This window comes from Chrysochloris asiatica, unplaced genomic scaffold, assembly GCF_000296735.1.
Source record: "Chrysochloris asiatica unplaced genomic scaffold, ChrAsi1.0 scaffold00114, whole genome shotgun sequence".
NCBI classification, from domain to species: domain Eukaryota; kingdom Metazoa; phylum Chordata; class Mammalia; order Afrosoricida; family Chrysochloridae; genus Chrysochloris; species Chrysochloris asiatica.
In genome coordinates this window covers 4,365,068-4,372,152 of record NW_006408632.1, presented here as the reverse complement: position 1 = coordinate 4,372,152, position 7,085 = coordinate 4,365,068, and the positions used below count along the sequence as shown (strand labels likewise).

The 7,085-nt window shown below is 39.2% G+C and overlaps 1 pseudogene; it reads right to left on the bottom strand.

Moving 5' to 3' along the window:
* Positions 1–4,381: 4,381 nt before the first annotated feature.
* On the bottom strand, positions 4,382–4,795 carry LOC102820795 (annotated as a pseudogene).
* Between the last annotated feature and the right edge of the window lie 2,290 nt (positions 4,796–7,085).

Here is a 7,085-nt window from a genome sequence, read left to right as displayed (position 1 = left end):
GTTGGCCCAGGATCGAACATTGTTTCGTTCTGCTGTGCATGGAGTCGCTATGAGTCGGTTCCGACTCGATGGCACCTGACAACAACAACAACAAAGGTCCTCCAGGCTCATCCATGTCATGAGGTATTTCACAGATTCATCTTCATTCTTCAATGCTGTGCTGTATCCCATTGTATGTATGTACCGTGATTTGTTTATTCTTCCATTAATGGGCATATAGATGTTTGTTTGTTTTTTTGTTTTTTGTTTTTGTTAACGTGAATAATGCTGGAAAAGGATATCATGTTTGGAAAAGTAGATGCTCAGGGGAAGAGAGGAAGCGCTCTCACAAAGTGAATTGACATAGTAGCAGCAAGCATTGGCTCAATCAATAGTGAGTAATTGTTATCATGACTAATTGCAACATCACAATTGTAAAAGTTGATGTTTTGTAACAAAGAGGGGGGAGTAGTAAATCTTACAATCCAGAAACAGAGGGCCTTAGGACCTTCCAGGGAGAAGAGCACAAGCAGAATGTGGGACCTTATCCAGAGAAGCAGCAACACCAGAGATGGAGGCAGAGATGGGGACATGAAGAGAGAGAGGAGCTGAGGACTCTAGATTCATGGAAAGAGAGGAACTGAGAGCTGGCAGCCAGGAGGCGGACTTGCAGAATGATGTGCCCTTTGGTGGTGTAATTTTTAAAATATGCCTGATTGTTGTTTTTTATTAAAATTAAAATGAATAGAGAGAAATACTGTTAACTGAGGATACAGGTTGTTGTTGTTGTAAAGTGCTGTCAAGTTGGTTCAGACCCATAGCGACCCTGTATAAGGTTTTTGAGGAGCAGCTAGTTAGCTTGACCTGCCAGGGATTATAATCATTGTAATGAAACAAGGTGTATGATTTGTTGAATGTAAAACTGATGATATGCCCAGTAAACTTTCACTCAATTCACAATAAAAACATTAAAAAAAAAAAAAAAGAATGGGGTCAACTATAGTAGCAATTATGAAGATGGCACAGGTCCAGGCAGGGTTTCAGTCTGCTGTGTAGAGCCACTGAGTCAGAAACAATTGGAAGGCACTTTACAACAACAAATACAGACTTGTCCATTTCTCGCTTTATTTCTGTTACAGTTTGATTTAAGTATTTTGAGGACTTTCACTGGTTGCATATACATTTATAAAGGCTATGTCCTTTTGTTTAATCTACCCTTTTTCATTATGTAATGCTCTATTTTATATTGGAGTCCTGGTGTGGCACTGTAGGAAAAGCATCGGGCCACAAAGTCATGTGAACCATAAGGTTGGTGGTTCAAACCCACCTGCTGCTGCTCAAAAGCTCTATACAGGGACAGTATGAGTCAGAACCAACTTAATGACATTTAACAACAACATTTTATATTATGCTGTGGTTTTTTTCCTTAAAATCTCATTTATCTGGAATTAGTATTGTTTTTCCTGTTCCTTTTTGATTGCCATTTGCTTTATATATTTTGTTCCATACTGCGGGAGTCCAGCTCTCGGTCGTGAGACACGAGCGAGAGGAGACACGGAGTCGGTGAAAGTGAAAGTAATGGAGGAGTCTCCGTTTAGTTGGCGCTCTCTCTCTGTCTGCCCGGGCTCAGCAAGTCTTTATTTTTAAACTTAAAATTACACAGTGCATAATGATTTGATACCTTGATTTTTCCCTTGAATTATTACACATTTTTAATCATAACATTCCTTCACCCTGTGATTATAGAACCTTAACAAAAGTATTTCTATGATGTCCAACCTGACCTTTCCAATATCCTGTTCAATTTCTAACCATTAAGCATTTTCCTTTTGACATCATCTCCTCTCTTATGTAAGTGATAGATTGTTTCTTCTTATTCCCACTAAAAGATCAAGTTAAACCTTACACAAATCATTTCCACTTCTCAGACCCCTGATTACATCCTCTTAGTAATATAAGTTTCTATTAATCATCAATGCCTACACGACTTTGTTTCTACTAGCTAATTGTCAAACTCCTATCCTACATAAGGTACTACTATTTTCTATAGTAAAAGCATTACTAACGTCTACTTAATTGTTTTGTTTTTCTAAAGTATTCATTAAATTGCTTAACCACAGTGTTCCTATGTTTCTTTCTTTTGGGGCCGTGGGGCATGTTAACATGGCCCAACCTGGCTAATTGCTGCAGGAAAGGTAGATTATTAAATTTTGACCACCTTTCATTTATGTTCGCCATTCTCTGCCCATTTACATAGGTGCCTGTATGTGGTAGTGGGGGGGTTGTGAATTCTGGCTGGTAATTGATTTAGGTGAGGTCTATAGGGGTGGGTCAGCTTTACTTTAGTTTGTTATCTGCTTTTGTGATCTCATAAATGCAGCTGCTTTGTACTCAATTTTTCTGTGAGAGGGAGTAACTCATACAATTCCCTTTGAATCTAACCCAATGAAGCTGAAACAATTGTGGCCAAACCAGTTTCTTCCAAAGCTTTGCAGAGCTCACAGTAAAAGCCGTGAATATGGCAATATCATATATTTTTACAAGTGAATTCAGAGTTATCCTAAAGGGAAGATAGAGGATGCCCCTCCAGAGAATCATGTGCTGTGCATGATGTTTTTCCTTTTGCCGGGGCTGTGTCAAACGGCAGAGCGGAATCGCTTCCAGCACCATACATGGATTTTCACCCTAATTTTTTTTGTTTCTGTTTCCAAAGTGTATCTCTTGTGGACAGTATGTTGCTAGGTCATGCTTTCTTATCCATTCTGTTATACACTGTCTCTTGACTGGTACATTTAACCCACTTAACTTCACTGTAATTATTGATACACATGAATTTTTTTTTGTAATTTTACTGTGTATTTTTTGTGGGGCTGTAGGTTTCTTTGTTCCACATAATTTTCTGGGCTGAGTTCATTTTGTCTGTGGCTTTTCTTATTTCTGTTGTTGTAGTTATTTTATTGTTTATTAAATCTTTATGATTTTCTTCTTTTTTAAAATTTTGCTGAGATAATTTATTAATTTTCTTTGAGGTTTCACTGTGATGTATCCATTTCTTTTCAAATTTAAAAGTCCATACAATCTTGCAATCTGTTTGATTTCCTCTTCCTCTTGAAGACTTTTTAAGTATCTTGTTTATTATTTATCTTTACTTCGTCTTATATTTTTTGACAAACTGATATATTTGGTTTCCTATTTTTAATCTTTTAGATTTTTCCCTTTTGTTTTTGTTAACTGCCATCAAGTAGGTTCTGACTCAATGCAACAATAATTAGGGTTTATAAGAAGCAGCTGATGAGTTTTAACTGGAGTATGGAGCAGGGCACAGAAAGAAAAAAAGTGGGAATTTGGGGCAGGCAGGACACCCAATACAGGTCCAAGTCCTCTTCCCATTTCAGAGGTCACATAGTGGGGGAGCAGGGAGAATTTCAACACAGAGTTTCTGGAGTCAGGGAACCTAGTCTCAGAAGAAATTCCTGCTTGCCCAGGGGTAGCTGGGGAGCAGAGCAACCATGCAGTACTTTACTTCTGCTCATCAAAGGAGGCCGAGAATGCACACCAGCAAACACGGGCTGGTGTACAGCTGGTGCCCATCCGCAAGTGCCTCCAACTTCAAGTAGACAACTGCTGTCTCATCCACAAAGGTCTAAGACAACTGCTGTCCTACCTAAGGCAGAGCAGGGTCTATGCATTGGGGGTTGCCATTGGCCTCAGGTGAAGGTAGGGGTTGGCCATGAGTCTTGTCACCTGGAGGGTATAGGAAAGAAGAGTATGATTCCTCGTTTAGATTTGCAGGACACAGGTGTAGGTGCTTGTGTGATGCTGGGCAAGTGAAGAAGATTATCAAGTCATTAGCCTGCAGTAACACTGCTTTATAAAAGTTCAAAACGATTGTGCTGTGTCAGGCTAATTAACAATTCACGTATTCTGTCTGCCTCCTTGCTCAGTATTATTGTTTCGCTTTGCCTCCTAGTCAACATTCAATCTCCTTTTTGACTCTTTTTTTCTGAAGCTCAGGATTCTTGGATTGTCATCAGCATCTGCTTTATTTCATCTCTCTTTTCTTCATTGTAAGGACCTGGGTATTATGTTTGTGTAGTCTGCAATCTTGCTGCAAGTTACTAAATAGAAATGTTTTAGATAACTTCATCTTGGGAAGGGATTAAGATATACAGTAATGGGTAGTAAATCCGACTGACAAAATACACAACACTATTGCTTCTGGACTTTTTAACAAATGCATACTTTTGTATTTCCAAGTGCCTATTGAGTTAGTATAAATGAACTCAATGTTAGATGCATCAAGTTTGCCATGCACTAGGAACCTCAGTACTATGAAAAAAAGTAGAATACTCTCTTTTTTTCACAGATTTTTTGCATTTTTAATGATTGAAAGAAAAAATATCTAAAACCGCAGCTTCTGGAAAAACCACTTGTTTTTGCCCATCTTGTACCTCTCCTCAAATTTGCCTTTGGCCTCCCTGTGGGCCTTGCACTTAAGAGCAGGGTCTCTGAAGACATCCTTTTTGACAACTGTTTTGTCCAAGGGGCTAGATATCCACAGAGTATTTGGTGGGCATGAGGCAATTATAGTTATAAACTTTCACAAAACAGTTGATCTTTGACCTCTTTGCAAATTTTCTTCTGCCCACGGCAGCTGTCACTTTGTGGGGATAGCGTTCAATTCCAGCCACCAGAGCATGGCTGTAGGGGTGATCTGAGGTGACATCATCAATGTTCTTACAATGATGGCTTTGCGTCTGGAGTAGTGTCTGGCCAGGACCAACACCACCTTCCCGGGTTTCATGAACTTGCCCATTTTGATGGTAGCTACCCAGGCTGACAGCAGAAAGGAAGAGAAAGTAGAATACTCTCTTGCATGACAACTTTTTTTTTTTTCAATTTACTAGCAACTGTGACATCCTACTACCTTAATTGCTCATGTTGCTTATTTCTTCTCCCATTGTTGTAAGGTTTGCCTCTTGCATAAAAATAGGTTATGTGTTATGAGTTGATATGAAAGTTACTGGGCCAGTAGAAGCAAGAAATAGTGCAGCGGATTGCCCATTTATTTGACCTCCTTTAAAGTGATGACTAAGGAGCTCTGGTAGCATAGTGGTTATGAATCGGGCTGCTAATCTCACAGTCAGCAGTTCGAAACTACCAACTGTTCTGAGGGAGAAAGATGAGGCTTTCTGCTCCCGTAAAGATTTACAGCCTCAGAAACCCTGCACAGGGTCGCTATGAGTCAGAAGCAACTCTATGGCACAGAACAACAACAATAAAGTATGACTATTATGTCTGCTCCAGGACAACCTGGTCCCAAAGTTTTTAGCCACCCAAAGAGACAGCACTGACATAAGGCTAACTGTTCTAAGGACCTTTATCTTGGGTCAAAGTCTACCAGCAGCTACTGTCTTTGAAGTCTAAACCACATCATCACATGGAATGGAAACAATTTTCTGATCCCCATAACTGTTGTTGTGAACTATTGTCAAGTGGTACTGACTCACAATGACCCTATAGGGCTTCCTAGACTAAATCTTTGCAGAAGCAGGAAAGCTCATATTTCCCTTGCAGAGCTGCTAGAGCAGCTGACCTTGTGGTTCACAGTCTAGTGCTTATCCTATGGAGTTACCATGCTCCTGGCTCCTATGACTAGTCTGCTTTAATGCTAACAAATTATACATTTTTTCTGTCATTATCTCAACCTCTCCATTCCGTCTTCAGCATGTATCCCTCTGATTTGTAGTGTGCATGTGGAGTCCAAAATACCCTTCATCTCTTTCCTACCCCAAGGAGACTTGGTAGTTCTTTGACAAATATTTTCTATAAGCTCTTCTTCAATATAATTTCATCTGCACCACATACAGCAGTACTTATCCCAAAGTTTCTGCATCTGGACTGTTTTTGGTAGAATGCTCGTGCGGTGCTGTAGGATAAGCACTTGATGGTTAACTGCCAGGTCAGCATCTAAACCCACCAGCCATTCCTTAGAAATTCTATACAGGGTCACTATCAGCCCGAACCAACTTGATAGCACTTAGTAACAACATCAGTGCTCACACAAACACTGCATACATTTAAAATTCCTGATTTAAAAAAAAAAAAATCTGAAATGAAGGCCAATGGATTTCGATGCATGTTTAAAATGTCCACAATTTCTTAAAGTGAACCAAGGCTAGTTTTAGGTGTTTGAGACAATGAACTTGTTTTATTCTTTTATAACTATTTTTCATTGTGCAGCTATTAACACTTAACTAACCTGCTCGGTATATCTCAAGCTGAAAGATCTTGAAGAAAAATTCAAACCTTGAAGGAACATCAACCATTTCAAGACTTAACATTTGATCAAGAACTGATGGTACTGAAGGAAGAAAAGTTCAAGCTGTACCAAAGACATTGGTGAACAACAAGGCTCCAGGATTTGACAGAATCTGAATGAAAAATATCAAAAAACTGATGCAACACTGAAGGCACTCATTCTTCTATGCCAAACAATCTGGGAGACAGCTACCTGGCCAACTGATTGGAAAAGATCCATATCTGTGCCCATGTCAAAGAAAGATAACCCAGCAGAATGCAGAAATCATTGAACAGTATCATTAACATAACACCCAAGTAAAAATTTTCTGAAGATAATTCAAAAGCAACTGTAACAGTACATAGACAGAAAAGTGCCAGAAATTCAAACAGGATTCAGAAGAGGACATAGAATAAGGGATATCATTACTGATGTCAGATGAATCTTTGGATGAAAGCAGAGAATACCAGAAGAAAGTTTCCTTGAATTTTATTGATTATGCAAAGGCTCGCAACTGTGTGGATCATAACGTACTATGGATAACATTGTGAAGAATGTGTATTCCAGAACACTTAATTGTGCTCATGAGGAACCTGTACAGAGACCAAGTGTTAGCCGTTTGAACATAGTAATGATACAATGGTTTAAAATCAGAAAAGATGTGTGCCAGGGTTGTATCATTTGACCACACTTATTCAATATCTAAGGAGCTCTGGTAGCATAGTGGTTACAAATTTGGTTGCAAACCTTAAGGTCAGCAGTTCGAAACTATCAGCTGTTCCGTTGGAGAAAGATGAGACTTTCT